This window comes from Myiozetetes cayanensis, unplaced genomic scaffold (genome assembly GCF_022539395.1).
Source record: "Myiozetetes cayanensis isolate MyiCay16 unplaced genomic scaffold, myiCay2020 scf1, whole genome shotgun sequence".
NCBI classification, from domain to species: domain Eukaryota; kingdom Metazoa; phylum Chordata; class Aves; order Passeriformes; family Tyrannidae; genus Myiozetetes; species Myiozetetes cayanensis.
In genome coordinates, this window is record NW_026086604.1 from 112864367 (window position 1) to 112884302 (window position 19936).

Here is a 19936-nt window from a genome sequence, read left to right on the forward strand (position 1 = left end):
TGATGATGGGAGGGTTCCAGTAAGAGAAAACGGAAGAAGAAAAGTAAGAAACCAAAGGTAATAGAATTACAGGAAACAGGGCTGGAAGGGATATCAGGAGGCTGGATTGACTATACTTGTGTAATTCCTGACAGATGAGATTAAAAAAAATCTCTTTGAAATGCATTACGACCACAAAACCACAGATACAATTTGTTAGAAACAAATTACTCTCTGCATCTGCTAAATCTTAAAGCACCATTGCAAAATGGCAGACAGCAGTTTGAATTGCTGTACAAAAATTCCTATGTCTTGCTTCATTCAGGTGTATATAAACTGTCTGTATAAAATATTTATCTACAGGATGGCAGACTATAGGTGTGCATGCTTTTGTAGCACACTGACAAGCAATGGAATTTTCCCAGAGTAAGACTTGTATAGCATGCTTGAAACTGGGCTTATAACCATCTTATACAGCTTTCAGTTTTATGGATGGATTTTGTGTTTAAGAAGTAGAAGTAAATAAAAGCAGATAAAAAAGAAAATTAACTACTATGCAGCTAAATCATCTTTACAAAGGTATCAAGGCCAGGTCTCCTCATTAGTTTCTTTCTTCATTAGTACTAGAAGAACAAAGAACAGCATTTACTTTATATTCTAAAGATTAATTGAAGTGGGGGATGGAGCAGTGAAATTGAATTAGTAAATTATTAACCAATTTCTAAGTAATAAGAAATAATCTATTACAGAGTCTATCCCTCCATCTAGAGATTTGTCTTAAGCATTTGTCTTTAGGAGAGAGGGTGAAAGGAATAAAGGGACACAGACTAGAGACAATCCATCAAGTCGGCTATTGGAACATGAATAATGAAGACCTTTGAACTTGGCAAATTTTCCAGATATCTCTCTCCTTACTGTGACTTACAGATTGTCTGAGGGTCGCTACTTAATCTAATGCCCTCTTTTTAATTTTTGCCCCAACGTTATTAAAAATGCTCCCATTATAATCTCAGCAGCTGACAGTGAAAGCAACAGTTAAGAGGCCTGAATCTGGCAGTATGTCAGCCCAGGAACTCCCTCCAGCCTGCAAATACAACTCCACCCATTCACATTTTCAGAAGAGGAGCCTAGTGCCAAGGCAGCGCTGGCGAAGGTGGTGACTGGGGAAGTGGAGATTCTGGCTTCTTTGATTTCTGAGGCTGCCTATGAACAACCAGGTTCTTTCTTCCTTTTTGAGTCAAACCTCGCTTTGATGGCTGGAACATTTCCTCTTTGCTTATTTCTAACATTAAAACTCTGATTTACTTTGAGAAACCATAGTAAGTAACACCAGTGTCCGACTGAAACCAACAAACTTGCCCCGTGTAAAGTTCTGACTAAGAGGAAGGGTCTGGCTTTCACTATGCATAGTTCTCAATAGCCTCGTGGTTTAGAGGTGTTTGGAAGCAGCTCACAGGGGTGAGATTTTAATCTATCCATCCCTCCTGACTCCTGGTGTATGTGATGTGCTAGCAGCATGCATGAAAAGATGGGGCAGGAGGAGGGGAGAAGGCATGTGGGGTACAAACAAGCACCTCCACCCATCACAACTGCCTGATGGAGGTTATGGCTCTCCTAAAACCTCCAAGGCCCTTGGTCTGAAATGGTTTAAAGCCTTTACACCGGGTGTAAAGCTCTATTCCTCTCTGTCTGTATGATGATCTCCTTTTGACTTCAAATATATATCTCTTAGTTCACAGCTGCAGCCTGCAATGCAGACACAGTCTCTGCTCAGAAGTACAAATGTGTTTTGTCCTGTGGCCTAACTGAGCTCCACTGTCTATAGGGCCCTATGAATGGCCTTAATGGATTTTAGAGACAGGAGAGCAGAGGCCGGAAGTAAGATTTTTTGGAAAACCTCTACCCAGAGGTACCTGAGTGACAGATTTCTCTGGCTGGGCTGCAAACTGTGCAAACACACATTGCTCTCTCTCAGACTTTTGCTTAGGCTTTGGTGCTAGCCCTCAAACAAATAAAGTACTAAATTCTTTACTCCCACCTCCAGTCTTAAATGAATAGCTGCTTGACTCACTGTACCCCATGCACAGCTTTAATGAATCACGTCAGCTCCGGGGGTGAGCCTGTCTCCCCCGCCTCCTTCGCTGTGTGTCAACACCACTGTCTCCTCCATACTTTGGCCTAATGGCTTAGACCATCTTCCGGGCACTTTAGGGCCTGCCAGGAGCGGGAAATGGCAAAAGGCACAGACGAAAATGTTCTGTGCCTGGGCTCACTTTCACCCCAAATGATGCTCCTCTTGCTCTGTTTTAGCTACAGCTCTCAGTTCACATTCAAGAGGGGCCTGAATCCAATTTCTCCCTTTCACCCCTCCCTCCAAATGAGTGTTGGCTCTGGTTTGTAAACAAGAGAACAGCTCCACACCTTGAGCAGTTGGTTTATAGTTGCTTCAGAGTGCATCCTGCCACTGAGAAAGAGTGAGAGGAAACTCCTGGACTTATTCTCTCAGCTTCACTGTGTAATCGGACTCTAAACCGTGTCAGATCCCAGAGTAGAACTACAGTGATTGCCTGTTGTCTGTCAACACTGGCAGGTGATGATTTCTCAGCAGAGCTTTCACTTGGAAAGCTTCATTCCTTCTTAAAATGCTCTCACGATGCTGTGAGTGAAGATGAGCGACAGTAGCATCCACAGCAAATGCACTTCTGGATCTGGCTCTCCTATCCCTCATGCCTGGTGTATGCTATGCAAGGTTCTGCTCATACTGCTATGTAGAGACATGCTGCATCTCGAATACATAGATGGGGAAAACCTGCACAAAATCATTCTGACTACAATGCACGTGGTGCCCTCTCTCAACACAAATTTGTATTCGCTTTTCCTCTGTGCCTGAGAGGCAGGCTTACAGTCTCTGAAAAATTCTGCTTTCTTTTTCTTATATCCCAAGCCCTTTGAGTTAAACCATTACAAAGGAAGATACAGAGATAGTAAAGGAACAAGGGATTTTCTTGTAATTTTAGCATTTATTTCCTTCTTAAAGATGCAATTGTATAAAATAAGTGATGTCCTGGCAAAGGCTAGTGTTATCCTGCGCCAGACAGTTTTATCACCCTAGTCCATGAAGGCTCTAGTGTACAACATAAAGCTGCTTTGCTTTCCGACATGCCAGTTTTTTCAATGCCAGACCTCCCTTGGCGGAGCGAAGGAGTTTTCCTTCAAATTTAGCCCCTCTTCAGCATCCTTCTGCCCTCCTGTAGGTACCACCCGCGCCGAGCCGGAGCTGCCCCGAGCGACCGGCTCGGCGACAGGAGGGGGAGCTCGCAGCGCGCCGGCTTTAATCGGCGACTTAATTTAGCAACGCTGCAAAATCACCACTGCGGCTGAGGTGTCCATGGGGCCCTTCTCAACACCTCCTCCCCCACCCACCGCAAAAAAAAAACCCAAAACAAAACAAAAAACCAACGGAAAACGGGGAAAGGGGGAGTTTACATTGGGGTTTAGGTGAGGATGGAGAATTAAACTAAATTAAAGGGGAGTTGAGAGGTGATGTGGTTGCTGGGCAGTGATGGAGAGGGTGGATCTTAATATATATTTACAGTGCTAGCAGCAATGAGTAAGATGCTCCTGGTAGTAAACAACACTTTTCTTCTGGTGAACTGGGGCAGGCATAACTGCTGTTATATGCTCCTCAGTTCAGCTGAGGTATCAAGGGCTGTGCCCACTTACACTAGCACTGAATTTAGTTGTATATCTGCTAGGACACCCATGAAGAACAATGCCACGCTGGTGGAAAAGTCTTTGTTTCCAAAAGTGAGACAGAAAATTGTTGACTACCAGTCTCATCATAAAGTCACAAGACTGATCAAGCTCTCCTCTTTAGAATAAATTCAAGTCTGTGCTGTTACACAGACTCATAGGGACACAGTTTGGGTTCATGCACAAACTCTGCCACACCTTTAGGCCTGACACAAGGCTCAGTCCAAGTTAATATCACGCTTCATAAAGTTAGGATGCTTTTCTGAAAAACTCCTCTTGGACTTTGAAGCACCACACTTTTCTTCTTTTGCTTTCAGTGTTTTTACCCTTTTCTCTGAGAAGTCAGCTGAAGGCATAAGCTGGGAAAAAATTCCTAACCCATCAAAGCACCTTCCTGAAGATATTTCTCCGTAAGGATGCAGAGGAAATCACAGCTTTCAGATTGCATTTGTCCAATTTGTTAGACAAAACTAACATCAGCTTTTAGAGGTAAGCCAAAGGAAAACCTGTGTTGGTTTCACAGCAGTAGAGAGAACAGCTTTTTTTGGTGATAAGACCAACCACTGCCTACTTTTGAAGACAACCTGCTGGTTCAGTACTGCAGCTGAGCTGGTCTTTTAAATGGACAGTATTTTCCTTAGTGCAGACAGTCGTGTAGAAAGTTAATCTCCCAATATTGTAGTGATATGTTAGAGAGAGATTTATTTTAGAGTCCCCTAAGTGCTTGCATTATTCTCTTCTGTATAATTTCCATGAATATTCCCAAATTTGGTATCTGGTAATTTCTCATAAGGTAAAATATCCCTCTCCTTGTCTGTAAGGTCATGACCTTCATTATTGGTGCAAGCTGAACCTACGACTAGTAAAAAAGAGCCTACCTCTTGAGCTAGAGGAGAAAGAATCTAGATAGATCAAAATATTTAGTGCCAAATTAAATAATTTCCTGATGAGTTTTCCCAGATAGATGTTTGTATCTTCCCTTGCTGTGGAATAGGAACAGGGTTCTCTGCAGGCACAGAAAGCTTTCTACAGATACAGCCCTGTGATACATTTAAACAGAATGAACCTCATTCTTAAACCCATCTAAAAATGTTAGTGGAATCATGAACACTGACCTTAAAATGAAAAATGATTTGCAACCTTTGCAGAGGTGTCTTTATCATAGTGCCATAATTTAAAGTATTTTATCCACTCAGCTACACAATCTTACCATTCATTTGCAGTTGTCATTTTACCGACAAAAGCATTCACTTAATATCCCCCAAAGCAAGAGAAACTTAACGAGTATTACAAGGGGAAAATTATTACTAGTATATTATATAGAAAAGCTGTAAAGTTCAAACAGAGGGAGTTGTGTGTGCACACCACGTTTCATGCAAATTACACTTAATAGTTTAACACTGCATTACATTTTGCCTCCTGAATAAAAATGCTTCTTTAGTTATTTTTCTAATAATCTATGTAACTTTGGGGAACTAATTAAGGCAAACCATTTCCAGCATGCCTGTTTAGCTGCCTATATCAAGTGGCCTGATTTTCAAAAGTGCTGACTACTGAAGCTATAGTAAATATTTAGCATCCCTTACTACCTGGTAATTTTTATGTGGTCAGTGTAAATTTAGGAGCCCTATGCGAGCTACCTATGTGATATTTGTGCTTTAATTATTTTAACTGCAAGTCCATAGCTCACAGTAAGAAAATTAAATCTAAGAAACATTTTTAGTAAGCTTATTTCTCCTCTCCTTTCCCCTCTTTCACTCTAGGAAAAGATGCCAACCTACAATTCTTTCAATGTAAAGGTGCTTCTGTAGCAGCAGAAAAATGCTGACGTTGCTCCTTTTGCAATCAAGAGCACATATGACACACTGGATTCAACACACATGGTTCACTAGGACTTCTTGGCTGCCTCACATCTGGCTGGCTCCGAGCGCAGGCAGAACCGCATATGACTGCCTGCCTGCCTTCTTTCATGGAGACCTTGTTGAACTGAAGCCTTCAGTTTCATCAGCTTAGTGAGTGCTTAAGTATGGTTTATCTTGCCTGGACGATGGTTTTGAATGTATTCATTTGCTTCCAGTGAACTAACACAATCCAATATGTATATTTTGAATCCTAAGCCTTTGGCTCAGTCTATACAGAGATTCTGTACCCGTATAACTAACAAAAGTGCTAGCATGATTTTTTTTTTTTACTTTCTTTTAAATCAAAGGACATATCCCCCAGAATAAAATCTCCTCTGGCAATTGACTTGAAAACTGCATACCAAAACCTTATTTTGAGGGGCCAAACTGACTGCTGCTAAAGATGCCAAATTCTCATTGGCTTTAGCAATCTACTGATCTTTTCTGATCTACTTAAGAAAGGATGGGGGTATTGTGTTTTATATCACTGTGTTGGCTACTGGAGGCAGCTGTGCTTTCCAGTCACATGGAGAATTATCGAGTTCTCAAACAGGATGCTGAGATTCCCAAGGCTGAGCACCTCTGGAAAGGTTTAGATTTGGTTTCCCAGGAACTTATATCTTTCCTCAAAATGTAGATGAACATGAAGACAAACTAATTCTTCATTGCTGGATGCCATGTGTTATGCGAAGATTTACAGAGCTGTTTGTGGCAGGTGCTTTGGCTGTGCTGTTTACTGCTTCAATGAGAGACCAAGTTAGATTTTTATATTCTTCTCCCATAATATGTAATGAGCAATATTTATGCTTATGTCAGAGATATGCTTTGAGCCATGATTATTATCTGCAATTTTGCACTGTAATGCGATGTCCAACTTCAATACTCACTGTTATGAGGCACCGTTACGAGGCAGTGGTCCTTGTCATCTGATCTTACAAAACGTAGAGAGTGGTTATGGTTTTGGAGGCTGGAAAGGTCTGTGAATGTGAGTAGTGAATTATGAAACTGTTGAATTTTTTATGTCCTGAATTTGAGGAGCAGCCAACCAAAGCAATGTGCCTATAATATATACACACACATACAAATGCACACAGGTACACACACATAAACAATATAGGTATGGATACAAAAATTCAACTCTGTAAGTGTGTCCTGAATCAAATATACTAAAATAAATCTCAACTACATTGTCTCAAAAGCATCCCATAAATAGAAAAGTGCTCAGACATGTTTGACCCTGCTAGCAGGGTACCGTGCATCACCTGCTCTGTAATACCTCACTTGAAGTATCTGACTCATCAGTCATGCCGCCTCCCTTTCACAATGGGCTAAGGGATGGGCACAGTCTCCCATCTCATGGGAGGCTATTTATTGGGCCCTGTAATGCAAACAGGAGCCTGGACTCTATTTCTGAGAGAAAATGCTGACATGAGGCTAATTCAAAGGAAGCACATGGCACAAGATGCTGGTGGGGCCAAATCATTGTAAATGTATCAAAGTGGAAATTTGCAGCAGCTCAAGACAAGGGCTGATGTACTTTGAAAACACAGAACTTTAGGGAACAGAATATTGTTTCTCTTTAAATATCTGTTACAGGTCAGATCCAACGAGCACTTCAAAATGCAATTGAGGGGCAAAGATTGCAAAAGTACTCCAGGCTTCCCCACGAAATTCATCTTAGTAGGACTATGTTTGAGGTACAAATCTTTCAGAGATCTTCACACAGAAGCTTTTAATTATTTTCATGCAAAAATGGTGAAAGGAAAGTAGACAGTGAGCAATACTCATGCACAGGTTTGTGAGAGAGGGGGAGGGAGGGAGTCTAATGTCAAGGAAATCGTCAAATCTGGAAAAAAAACTGTCAAAAAGGGCTTTCACAGTAGCTCTCTTTGTGAGAACAGTTCTTCAAGCAAGTCCTCTTGGGGCTGAATCACACAATTCACGAGAGAGAACTGGTGGGTAAAATAGTAGCAATGATCTTTGAAAAAGAAAGTCCAATTTCCACTTCCCATTTTGTCATAAGCTGTCAGGAAGTGTTACACAGTGCTATTAAACAGCTGTTGCCTTTCTTCTTCAAGATGGGTGATGTAATGCTGGTAGAGAGCACTGCTCTCAGTAGATCTGTGAACTGTGATGGAAACCCCCCTAACACCCACCCATACAGTGAAATCTTAGTTGCCTTGTATGGTTTTTCTTCCTAAATTCAAGAAATTCAGTGTTGTTCCCTGGGACATTCCTCGGCTGAGATTTAATATTTTTCTTGCAGAGATGGATGCTGTGACCATCAGCTGCCACTTTGGATGGTTACAGGTCTGAGTGAGGAGGCAATGGAGAAACTGGAGAGAGGATGGTGTGAGGAGGTAGCCCTTGAATTAAGGGAAGCTGTTTTTCAATAGCTAGTCCTAGGAACTACTTCAGTATGCTTTTGTTTGACTGCTGACAGGCAACAGTTCTAAAGTGGCATCTACACTCTGTTAGGAGACTTGGAAAGGAATTAAGACTGCACTTTAAACAAGGTCTCACTGACTTTTGTTGACATCCTCCTGATTGACACAAGCATAGATGAGAAGAAAACCTGTCCTGAGGGCTAATAAAAAGCCCCCACATTTCTAAACTAATTTTTTGTGTGATTAAAGCTGGCAGACTGCTGGTGCTACCTCAGAGAGAAGTGAATCAGTACACAGTCACTTGGCTCCACATTCCTACTGTTCCTCGGGCAGCCAAGTGACAGTGAGAGGGGGAGGGAGGAGCTGTGATGAATGTGTTGCAAAAAGCACTAGAGTGCAAGAGCATGGGGGAAGAGGCAAGCAATTCCCTGCTTCAAAGCACCATCCAGCATAGACTTCTAACTCACAAAAAGTGGTGTGGTTGAAGCTGTCAGCCCGTATCTGATGGAGATGGTTTGGATGGCTACACTGAGTTGGTCCGTGCTGACTCCACTACATGAGTTGAGCTGATGCTACGAGGCTTGTATACCTGAGTCACCATCAGTGCTTTCAATCCATTGCTGAATGGTCCCAGCCAGCAGAACCGTCATCCTGCTGTTATCCAAGTTATCCTCCCTGCAGTAGCTAAAGAATGTCTTTTGTTGTAATGCATCACTAGGTGCTTGCGGGATGAGCCTCTGAAGATGGCTCTTGTAGTGGGAAACTGCAGCGGACAGCTGAGTTCTTCACCAAATTCAGCACCTGCTGGATTCATGTGCTGTGAGGAGATTTTTAACCCTGCGTGCAGACGTTAGGTGTTACTTTGAGAGAGTTTATATTTAAAAATCTCGCAGTCATTTGTTTATATGGACTACCACATTTCAGACGCTCCCTTCATCATACAGCTGCATAGGAGAAATTATTGGGACACCTTTACTACTGATCCACAAGGAAGACGGTTCAGCAGAGCAGCAGACTGTGCAAGCTAAGACTCCTAAGAGGAAAGAGCCAGGCTCTCTCCGACTGCCGTTGAAGACAACATCTGTTTGCACAGAGCGAGGGATCAAATGACAATGGGAAGAATCATGGATTTTCAGGCTTCTCAGAGGAATATTATAAAAAAGCAGAGTAAAAGGAAAGGTGTATAAAATGCCTTGACTGTGCCTTTTAAGAGAGTCACCATGTGTTATTTTAGCCAAGTCTTTATTCATTTCTACTTAATGCTGTGTGCTAAAGTTCTCAAAGCTGCTGGCAATACTCAGTGGAATCATTTTAGAGTAACCTTAATAGGATGAGCAGAATAAAGGATTGTTCAAATATATTGTAGCAAGATAGCTTTTTAATAGAACAAGTTATTCAAAACACTGATGTCTAGGGCTTGCAAATGGAAAAAATCTCCCCTGTGTTTAATTACCCCAGCCTGTCTTTATTTCCTTAGTACAATTCTAAACACTACTCGCTAGTGCTGGATGTAGTCCAGTTGGAAAGTTGGTATTGGATCAACGATGTGTCTTGTTCACAGGCTGGAGGTCCAAACAGAATGACTACAGCCAACCATCCTATCTGACCTCACGCATAATGTAGGTTATGGCATTCCACCCTGCAAGGCCTGCAGTGGAAGGAATTACTCTTCACCGCTATTCCGGATTCAGGAAAGCATTTCTATTTAGAGCAGTACTTAAGCACACACTTGATTTTAATGATATGCTTAATTCCCATTTAAACATGCAGTTAAGGGCAAGTTTGAGTTTATACCTTTGTAAGAAAACATTATGGGATCCAGTAACTCAGTCATACTGAAAAGTGTACTTTATGACTCCCAATGCAAAGTTAAATCTGAAGAGTTTATTCGAAAATGTCAGATGGCTTGCTATTGTGACCTTCAGAGAGGTCTGATTTGCTTGGGGATTTTCAGGCCTACGAGGCTCCAGTGGTGTTGCCAGTGGAAGTACGAAACTGCTCAGGAACTATAAGTGATATCTCCTTCCATTTCACTTACTAGAAAGGATATATGAATCAATAATATTTCATTAATTCAGTAACAACCTCTGTTAAACCTCTCTAAAGACAAGAAAGAAGAGAAGCTGATTTTGTCTTAATTTCCAAGGTTTTTTCACTTGCTTGGGGAATGGAAAAAATCTCTGCTGCACCATAATACCTTACCTAATTGAGCTCTTAGATTAATGTTTAAACTTCATTTGCAAGTCCATTACCAAATCTAATCAGTTACAAAGGTACCATCAAGGAAAGGATTTTTTTTTCAAAACCACTTCTAATTCACATTTCCCCTCACAATCGTCCCAGGCACTGGCAGTGGCTGCAAGTACTGCCTTACAGATATTGTACTTATACCAGGAGGGAAAAAGAAACTACAGAATATTTTCAGTGGAGATGATAATATACAAAATTACATTAAGTTCATATGCTGGTGTGAGCCAAAAAGGAATTGGTTACATCTTAAATCTACTGAAACTTTAAATTATCAAAGGAAAACAATATTAATGTTCAGCCTCTTTTAAAGTGACAATACCACCTTTGAGAAGGTACGAGATTGATTGCACTGAAGGCTTTTCCCTAGATCTATGACCTGAAGGAGATGTGCAGCATTATCCATGGCATCTTCCAGTGAACTGAAGTCCTGGCACAGCCCAGAAGTTTCAGGCCTGCTTAATTTTCCATGTTCTCCTCAGCCCTGTTGCTAATAAATCCTCTTCACATTCAAAGTAAAATGTCCCTTTTGAGTTACACATGAGAATAGGACCACCAAGTTCTCAGTACTTGGGATAGCAGACAATATAAACGTTAACACAGCTGACCTGGCTAAAGCTGAATGGGTGACTTCAAGCCAAAGACTGTCTCTCCCATTACCTAATCCCTGAGACATCCAGACTCCCATCCTCATCAGCACTAAAAAAAAAAAAATAAAAAAAAAATCTGGATTTTATTTTTATAACTGTACTCAGAAGATAAACAAAGCTGAAATCAAGAACTAGAAATGAGCAGTGTGATATTATACAGACACCACTACTTTCAGGGAAATCAAAATTTTGCTGCCGTGTCTGTGTAATTGGGGAAAGATCTGCCTACCCAGGGTGGTCGGCTCCTAGCTTTGGAAGGGAGGGATGTTTAGTGGTAGTTGCTAATAGTCAGGGGTTTAGTGACCTCTGCTAAATCTCCTGATGCATCTATTCATTTCTTGATCCCTAGGCATCCTTTGCAACCTGCTAACCCTGTCAGCATAGTAATCTCTACAGGAAGCAGTGGTTGGGAAGGAGTTTTGCAAAGTGCTGAGAAGAAAGTAACCCTACTGCTACTGCAGTGAAGATAATATTTTGCTGCACTGGCTTGTCCGCTAAAGCAAGGGTGTCTTCTGTTTGTCAGAAGGTCTCTGATGGAGGACAAGAGAGGCTTTTCCTCCAGGCTACTTGGCTTAAGAAACACAATGCACAAAATCCAACATGATAAAGAGAAGCTGTAAGGTGTCTGCCACCCTGTACCGTGGGCCTGCTGTGTGTCCTTGGGTTTCTCTCTTAGCCTCGCTTCTCTGGTTTGACAAACAGGAATGATAATTGTTATATTAGCACTTACCTTTGTAGAGCACTTGGAGATCTGTGGATAAAAAAAGTGCTGTGTAAGTACTTCTGCAATGACACACTGCTGCCTTTCAGTCTCCCTGTACAGAAAGGAACGAGAGCAAAGAACAAAAAGAGAAGCAGGTAACAATGATTAATAAATATGCAGCCTACGATAGCCTCTCTCCCCAGATAAACGTAATAGTGGCAATGAATGCAGAGGAGAAGAGGGGCCAGCATATGGCAGAAATGAAAGTGTAGACAATGCTGCTATTATATCCACCGATTCTTGTCTCCGTGGACTTCAGTCACTGCTGTGTGCTTGAAGCTGGTCAGAAGAATCCCCAGTAGAGGTATCTGACTACACACCCTTAACATAGGATCACTCTGCCTGCTTTAAACATGAAGAAAAAGGAGGGAGGGAGAGCCCCAGGGTTCAACGTCAACAAGATATAAACTGCTTGACATTCTCTTTCTGAAATGCCAGCTCTGAAATTATCAAGGCCTTTTTACTTTCCTTCCCCCCCCCGCCAGTTCTCTGTATTTCCCCATGTAACAGTGTGCAAACATTTTATCAGCAAATACCAAGGGGGTGGGGTGGGGTGTGTGTGTGAAAAATCGGCTATCTAAAACTGATAAAGCAATTTGGCACGGACACAGCAGCTATCACTCTTAAATGGCTATGAGCTCTCTGAGGTTTAACAAGTTGCAGGGATAAAATTCTGGGGATTGACTGCTCCAAGGGTGAACAGGAAGCTGTGCTCACTTGCCCTGTGACATTTCTATTTGCTCCACTGCCCATGTTACTGGGACTGTGCCCTAATGAAAGAGGTTATACTGCTCTGCCATATAGCAACAGTCCGTGACACTGTGCTAACAGTATGTTTGGGACCATTACTTAAGTGATAATCTCACTGCTCCTTTGTTTTATGAGGCAATAATCTGATTCCCATGTGCATAAAATGAGGCCAAAGGGTAAATAGTTTGTTATAATGAGGGAACAACATTAAGACTGATGAAAACTAGAGGTCAGTGTTATTATTTCTGTTATGACACCCATTCATTTAATAATCCTTCTGTTCATATCCTAACAGCAGGGATCCGTGTCCTGGCTTTTCAAGGCAGTATCTGTCCCCTAATAAAGGCAGATATTATCCTGCTGTCTCTCAAATCTAACTCAGATCTCTCGATATGGTTCCTCATTACAATCAGACATGAGAGCCTCGCAACATGGCTGTGTGGTGAAGAACGCCTGGAGAAGGAGCAGAGACACTAAAGAGACATTTTCTGCATGGCCTCGAGGTATCAGTGGCAGGATAGGGAACTCATCACAGGTTTTATATTTCACAATGAGCTTCCCACTTGGTGGATTCTCCTTCCTTTCTGCTGCATCTTTCCCTCCCCCCAAAGTATCTACTCTACTGACAGTTTATCATTCCCAGCTGAGAAAATATTCCCATTAGGCATTAGTGCATCAGTGATGCATTCCTATGGGTTTTTCTTTTTTTTTTTTTTGAAAGAGAAGAGGACCATAGTTGGTCTTCTTAGAATGGGCCTGAACACAGCAATATTACAGAGTGTTCCTAATAATAGAATAGAGTAGGTAGTGTCAGGCTTTCTGAATGAGAAAAGTTGCCATGCATATGAAATACATATAATGGTCTGTATATTTTCATAAGCCTGTTACATTAAAAAAAAATTTTAACACAGACTTTTAACAAAATATACACTCTCCAAGTACCCTGGATCCACCTGTCCCCATCTTAATCTCTTGTCACGGAGTTAATCTCCTGTTAGGTGAATCCCTTCATCTTAATACTGGTATGTATTCTTCTGCTTGAGGAGTTTTTTTTGTGGAGTATTATTATCATCAATACTATCATAATTATTATTTCTTCTGATGCTGTGCTGGCTAGGAGAAGCAAGTATGAATCAGATCTATGCTGGACTAATGCACATAGAACAGTGGATACTTTTTTTTTTCCAGATCAGCTATAGGCAAGAACTTTATAATAAAAACAGATGGGTAATAGAAAACACCTGTTAAAGAATAGGGCCCTTATTTTATATATTCTAGCTCATTTAATGTACAGTATTCAGTATTACTGCTACTTACAGAAAAAAAATTCTTACTGGTTAATAGTGAGAAAATTTGCCTTATAGTTCCAGTGAAATCAGCAGAAGTAGAGTTGGCTTGAACATTCCACTTGCAAGATCTTTATTTTGCTTAAACATCTTTTTTTTTTTCCAAGTACTTGGCCTAAAGGCCAAGTTTTCAAGAAGTTGATGAAGAAGAGGGGCAGGTATGAAGACAAAAATGATAATTTTAAAAAAGGGCATTTTTATTGTACGAGCTAAATGAAAACTATTGGGATTAATTCTCTTCAGGTCCTCTAGAATATTGTCGCTTGTTTTGAGAGAAAATAGAGAAGCTTAAAAAAAATTATTTGGTACTGGTAGAGTGAAACTGAGCTTTATGATGAAAGTCAGCACTGTCCTAACTGTGGAAAAGACACTGTATCTACAGAATAACACAATTCTTGGTAAAATACAATTTGCTCTGTGGTTTATTTAAAAAAAAAAAAAAAAAAAAAAAAAAAAAAAAAAAGAGATCCTACAGAATGTAGAGTTTGAACCAGTGCAGATGGGCTTCCTGTGTGTGTATCCAGATCTGTGTCAAAGTACCTGAAGTCTATTCTGCTGACCCATTGTGGGTACTAAGAGACTGAATAATGACTGCCTGAATGTCGGTAAATCTGATAAAACTTCCACTGGAAAAGTGGAAGAGTTTCAATGGTCTTTGGACTGGGATTAATATTAACTGTCACAGATAGTAATAGGAACCTCCGGATGATTTAATTCATTTGCTAAGCAAATGAAGACATTTGTTGAAGCAAAAATTCAGAGTAAAATTTTTGAGATAAGGAAATAAAGAAAATTTGTTTTCCAAGCCTCTTGTTAGGAAAAAATTTAGCAAAGGGAATTCTCACCCTATCCCACCCCCCAAAATAAATTAATTTCTTGGCCTCTAATATTATTACTAAAGACTAAAGTTATAACTAAAGTAACAAGCATCTGATCGTTAGAAGCAACCTCCACTCCTCTCTGGATGCCAAAAGCACTAGTTCATCCTTTCCTACTTGGCAATATCCTGTAGTACCTGAATTCGCTCCTTTAATTCACTGATGCACAGAAGTTAAGGTGAAAAGGGATCATTAGATATCTGGCATGGCCTCCTGTGCATCACAGACCATTAAATTCCTTGCAGTTATGTCTGTAATGAAGCCAATAATTTGCATTTGGCGAAGGTACAGGCTGATTTGAAGATGCCATGAAATGGAGAACGACTTGTTCCTTTGGTCATATGTTCCAATGATTGATCACCTTCACTACAAAAAAACCCAACAACAACAACAACAACAACAAAAAACCAAACCAAACCAAAACAAAAAAACCCCTTACTTTTGAACTTGCCTGGTTTTAGTTTCCAGTCATTAGTCCTTATTACAGTCTTCTCCTCTAGGCTGCCTACAACAAAGGTACTTCTGTGCTATAATTCATTGCCTTTAACATGCTTTTCAGTAAGCTAAAGCACTAAACTCTTGCTGCAAAGATTTCTCTCTGTGCCGGTTTAAAAGTAAACCAGTGGGAGAAATGAACCCAACTCAAGAGATTACAAGTCAGAGTTACAATTTACTAAAAAGATTACAATAAATACAATGATACAGAGAAAACTGGTCTAAACCCCCAAAGACAGATGTATAACCCAGCACCCTGGGACAAGAAGAGAACAGTGTTTGTTAGCTCCTATGCTGAGCACTACGTGGCCCTCCTGGGTGCAAAGTAAAAGGAAAGGAAAACCTGTTGGTCCACATGATGGTGGCAGTGCTGTTGAAGTCATGATCACAGTCCTGTTGGAGTTCCAGTCCTCCTCTCGATCCAATGAGTGGTACCAGAAGTCCCCAAACCCGATATTTATATATGCTCAAGTTCAGGTGGGAATGCCCAGTACCTCCCCCAGGGCGGGGAGTTTCACAACAGGTGATTTAACTCTGTGAGTCATGCGATATTTTTGGAATCTTGGATGGTCTAGGTGTTGCAGCTGCCTATTTTGCCAGTCCAAGGTGGCCCATTAGCAGAGATGACCCTGCAGGCTTGGTGTGAAGGTGTTAATGCCTTTCTGGAGGGGAGTTATCACAGCTGAGTCATTGGTATCAAAACAAAAGAACTCTCCCCTGCCTCACAGGGTTTCTTTAACACCCAGATTGTAGCCTGAGGTATCAGGTGTGCCCTGGGCAGCTGCTGCAAACTATCTATTTATTAACAGTCCATCAGAAATAACATAGAGGGTGCAGAATACACAGTTTTGATTATACCCACATAATGATAAACTGGTCCCGGTCCCTGTAACTAGGACATTCTCCTTTTGGATTTGTTTCCAAAATCCTTTAAACCTGTGTACACCAAAACCAGATGTTGTATTTCAGTATAATTTGGCCCAGTGTTCTACCCAGAAAATCACTTCCTTAGTCCTACTCAGTAATCACCAGTCTAGATGTTCCAGGGTAAGACTGGTCATGTTTTATCACAGAATTGCCTTTGGAGTCCATGTTGAATTGCCTTTCTACTATAATCTTTTTCAGATCCATTCTTCTACAGGATGAAGCCTATAACTTTGGCTTGGTTCCATGATGCTAAATGAATTACTTTACATTTCACTGCATAAAACCATATTTTGTTAGAAAGATCCAGGACTGCTAAGCTCTTGGTCAGTTTGTATGAGTGATTTGTCCTCATAATTGTCTTTATGTCATCCGCAAATTTTATTAGCAGTGATTTTATATTCATTTCCAGGGCATTAATTTAAGATGCTGAATGCCCTCAATCCTAATGTTGATGCTTACAGAAATCTGATAGAAGCCCCCCAGTACCATGTCATTCAGTTATTATTACTTTTTGAACTCTTAGTAGTGTGTTTCCCAGTCTACTGTAGACATACTTTGTGGAAATTTTATAGTGCTAAATTTAAAAAAAATGGCATGAAGCAGTATGTCAAACATATCAGCTGATAAAAATAACTACATAGTTATAAACCATTCAGTTGTTGGACCCCTTTTCCACATCATCTGTTGACTGGCAATTATTATATTTTGGTACTCCAATTCATTATTAATTGAGCCTTGTGTCATCACTTTCTTTTTTTTTTTTTTCCCTCTGGGATTGAAACCTGCCCAACCAGTCTGAATATCATGTGGTTACCCTGGAACCCTGGGTAGACATCTGCTAATGACCAGCACAGCAGCTATGCAATTTATTGTCTGATGTATATTCAAATGTAGTACTTCTGTGGAAGTCATCTCTGTAGCAATTGAACTTACAGGTGCTGCTGAAGATCAGGCGCAGCTTACCGTAAAATACCTGAGGTCACAAGGTATTGTTACAAACGTCTGGGGAGTTCGACAGGACTGTGGCTTGTGTGGTTTTGGGATGCTTTTAGTAGCTAGCACAGGCCCATGCTGCAACTGAGACTGTCCTACATTACACTAGGACCTCTGTCAGCGTCCAAAGCAGGCAAGACCATGGGAGCCTTCAGGTAGCCCTTTTTTCAGCAGCAAGAAGTTTTCTGTGGGTACTCTCGGTACATGTTTGGATGGGTTTTTCTGCCTCTGCACTGCTTGACACAGATATGTATTAAGTACTTGCTGGCAGTTTTCACAAGGACTAATATGATGTTTGTTCTCTCTCTGTACTCTCTCTCTCTTTCTCTCACCTTCATCCCAAACACGAGTGACACAAAAAGTTAGCATTAAAAATTACAAGGTGCCCAAAGACGTTAATGCCTCTATTGAACGGTATACACATCATAAGACATACGAAAAGTATGAGACATATGAGGCAACTGACAATATCTTTTGTTCTGTCTTATCTACAAGTCTTTGCAATTCTTTCTCTAAGTCTTAATTTCCCTACTTTCTACATACCCAATAAACAGCCATTAGCATCTGGTGTATTTTTATTCTGTGGCTGAGAAAAAAAAGTAGTGACAAAAATAGAAAATTCACACAAGGAAATAAACACTAATGCTATTTAGCATGCTGAATAAAACCAGAACTTGTTGGAACCCTATGCAATATAGATAGCTGATGGTACCAAGAGTACACTGTGAGCCTTCCTGAGCTCAGTCAAAGTTTTTCTGGTCTAGTTGGAAAGAGCAAGGCTTCCTTTTTTTCTTATTACTTGTCTTTATTCCCATAAGTATCCAATTAAAATTGCTTGGATCAGGACTCTGGTTTCTTCACAGTGCCACTGATGGAAAAGCTCTAACTCTTAATTAGGCCTGAAGTGTGGTAGTAAGGACCCACCAACAAGGTGGGCATTGTACACCTCCTGAGAACCTAAGTGGTAGCAGGAGTGTTGCAACATGCTACACGTAGCTCCACAGATGAAGGAAAAGAAAGCTCAGTGGTTCAGTCCAGGGGATCAGGAAACCATGTGTCTAGTGATGAAGGGCAATATTTTACAGTCAAATGACAGACAGTATATGATGCAGATGATGATGGACAGAACAGGAGAGCAATGGCTGAAAGGTGATACTGTAGTCATCAGCCTTGCTACCGGCGGTGCTGTGAGCTTGTTTCTCCACTGCCAGACTTGTTTGCATTAGGCAACACAACAGCTTTCCGTACTTTAAAGGAAATATAAGCAGCAGTATGGTATCACAAGGTCAGCTGCAATCCTATATGTTATCGGCGGTTATCTGGAAACCACATGAAAGAACAATCTCTTTCCTTACACCAGCTCTGTGCTGCATTTTTGTGTAGCAACAGCTTGCAAAAGAGGAGCTGAGAGCGTGTTTATTTTTCTTCCTCTCTGTGCAATTCTTTCTTGATTTGCACAGCCTTATGTCTTGAAGAGTAGTTGCTCAAATTTGCTCTGTTCTCACGAACAGTTCTGAAGACAATAGAAGTGGAAGTGCTGCTGTGGGAAGCTCATCCATCCCTGCACCTTCTGCAGGTTGTAAAGGAGGTTTTGGACCAACAGCTCAGGGGGCAGAGAGAGAAGTGGTGTTGGCTTTCCCCAGTTCTTTCACGATTTCTCCAAGGAAGGATGACAGCAGGAACATGCACCGGGCAAGACATGGGCCAGATCTACCTAGTGTTTGTCCTAACAACAGCTTGTCTCCAAACAGCAGAAATAACCTCCTGCTTCAGTTTCCCTGCTTCAGTGAGAATCCATCCCTTGCAATAGATTAAAAAAATGTTTTAAGGTAGGCCAGTTACCCTTCTTTGATGGGTGGTATATGGAGCCTTGCAGGTGTAACAGTTCCAGCCCTTCTGACCCGCAGCTGTCCCCAGAGGTGAGGCAGGTGACAGGTGCAGGTGCTGCTCGAATGGGCAGCCCATGGTTTCTGTAGGTGTGCAGCCTGTGCAGGGACTGCTGCCACAAATTCTTTTCATGGGAGGGGCAGGAAACAGTGTTTCTGTAGCGCAGTGGAAAGCAAACCATTCATTGCCGTCAGGGTTTCATCTTCTCACAAATAAGATCTTTGTTTATAAATGTGGCTTTGTAGTTCTGTGAGAACCGGTAGAGTTCCACTTCCAGGAAAATATTAATGATTAACCATGAATAAGTAAAAGAGGATGAGACCTTTGTGGTGTCTGCTGAGAGACAGAAGTTATTTTGCCATACCTGACAAAATCCTGAGCCTGTGGCATGTGGATGCTTGGTGCAAACTTCCACTTACCCAAAAACAAGGCACGCACCACATAGTTCTTCCCCAAACTTATCTAGGAATTTGCTTACCCCTCTTTAATACGTAACCCTGGAGATTCTTACCCTGAACCTCCCCTGGCCCCCTGCAGCAGACCAAGGGGCAAGGACTTAGATTTGCCTAGATTCAGTGAAACTAGGCAGTAAACTTTATTAATCTTTCCAAGGTAGGAATTAGTATCTGTGTTTCCTCCTTATTCTTCCTTCATCAGCACCAGCTGCTACAACGTGTACTGCCCTATAAAACACTTTCTATTCGATTCTGGTGCCCTCAGGTGCCCTTCTCCTCCCCCGTCCTCCCAGATGAACACCTGTGAGAGGCAGATGGTACAGCTAATCCAGAATATATTTCTTGAGTCCATGTAGAGAAGCTGCCAAGCTGCTGATTTTTTGGCACCATGCCTTGTGGCATCCGTGGCTGGTGAGAGACGCAGATGCTGCCTGAAAATAGCTGAAGAGGAAATTCTCCCAGTGTCTCCAGAGGTCTGGGGAAGGCGGCTGCTGCTGCAGGGTTCATGGGTAGACATCCCACCAG